The following is a 1,490-nucleotide window of genomic DNA, read 5'->3' on the forward strand; positions in this document are numbered from 1 at the left end:
AGCTGCTGTCTGTTATTGATGACCGTTCCTTCTTTCCTTTTGGGAAGTTGGGAGGGAGAGAACACAGACTGAGTGGTTAGTTCTTATGAAATAAGTTTAAAAATAGTTTATTTTAGATGTTTTTCTGTTATATGGAGTTTTTTTGTAGTTTTGGCTGATGGTATGTTTAATGTTAAATCTTAACATTTGGTTTGGAAGAGAAGTAAATGTAGTGTGAAAGGTTTCTTATTCAGTAGTTACTGAAACAATTCTAAAATTCCTTTATGCTGCCATATTTATTTTTTGTTGTAATTTATTTCTGAATTTAGGTAGAGGCCTGATTCTGCAAGTTCTCTTCCTTTTCCATTTTTTTCTCTCAGGGTTGGAAGGGACCTTTGGAGGTCATCTAGTCCAACCCCCTGCTCAAAGCAGGACCAATCCCCAGACAGATCTTTGCCCCAGATCCCTAAATGGACCCCTCAAGGTTTGAACTCACAACCCTGGGTTTAGCACAGGGGTTCTCAAACTGGGGGTTGGGACCCCTCAGAGGGTCATGAGGTTATTAAATGGGCGATCGTGAGCTGTCAGCCTCTACCCTAAACCCCGCTTTGCCTCCAGCATTTATAATAGTGTTAAATATATTAAAAAGTGTTTTTAATTTATGGGGGAGGGAGGTCACACTCAGAGGCTTGCTATGTGACAGGGGTCAGCAGTACAAAGTTTGAGAACCACTGGTTTAGCAGGCCAATGCTCAAACCACTGAGCTATCCCTCCCCCCTAAAGTTTGAGAACGGCTGCTCTAGTGTAAGCACCTGTGGGACTAGAACCTGGGACCATCAAGGTTCTGGACTACCAACACTTACACATTGCTATTTGGAGCTTCTCTCTCCCCCCCCTCCCCCTTTTTTTTCCTTCTTCTTCCTGGAAGCCCCTATTTTCACTTGTACTGCTCTGGCAGTTGGGTGGTATGCAGATTGGTCTTGGCCCCAAGCACATCAGGCAAGCCACACAGGATATGAGAATTGCTGTCTCTTGGCTTCCTACTTCTAGGCTCTGTAATGGTAGGGAAGATCAGGTGTGCCTCTGCTGCCTTCCCCATCAGGAGAGAGCCAGAACAAATGCTTCATCTCACCCACCCTTCTCTGCCTTGCACCGCCTGCTGCCACATAGACCACTCTTCTGCCAGCATTAACTTCCTGGCACCCATGCTCCCATTTCAACACCTACCCCTGTCCAATAGGGCTAGATAATGTTTTCACTCCTCAGCTCACAGAGAGCCGAGAAGCGATCTCCTTCCTCTCTGTGCTGTGCACTCAATTTCCTCTTTCTCATAAAAACAGTGAGGTCTAATAGAAAGGGCATTAGATTAGGAGTGAGGAGGCCTGAGTTCCTTCTCAACTCAACCAGTGACTAGCTTTGTGCTCTCTTTGCCCCAATGTCCTGGCCTCTAAGCTGGGATAATACCCATTATTGTGAAGAATATTAAAATCTATTGATGGGGGGGGGGGGAA

The 1,490-nt window shown here is 45.3% G+C and overlaps 1 pseudogene; it reads left to right on the forward strand.

The window, feature by feature from the left end:
• On the forward strand, nt 1–77 carry LOC113405675 (annotated as a pseudogene; the record flags this gene model as incomplete).
• Nucleotides 78–1,490: the final 1,413 nt, after the last annotated feature.

This window comes from Terrapene carolina, unplaced genomic scaffold (assembly GCF_002925995.2).
Source record: "Terrapene carolina triunguis isolate 2854851 unplaced genomic scaffold, T_m_triunguis-2.0 Scaffold48333, whole genome shotgun sequence".
Classification (NCBI taxonomy): Eukaryota; Metazoa; Chordata; order Testudines; family Emydidae; genus Terrapene; species Terrapene triunguis.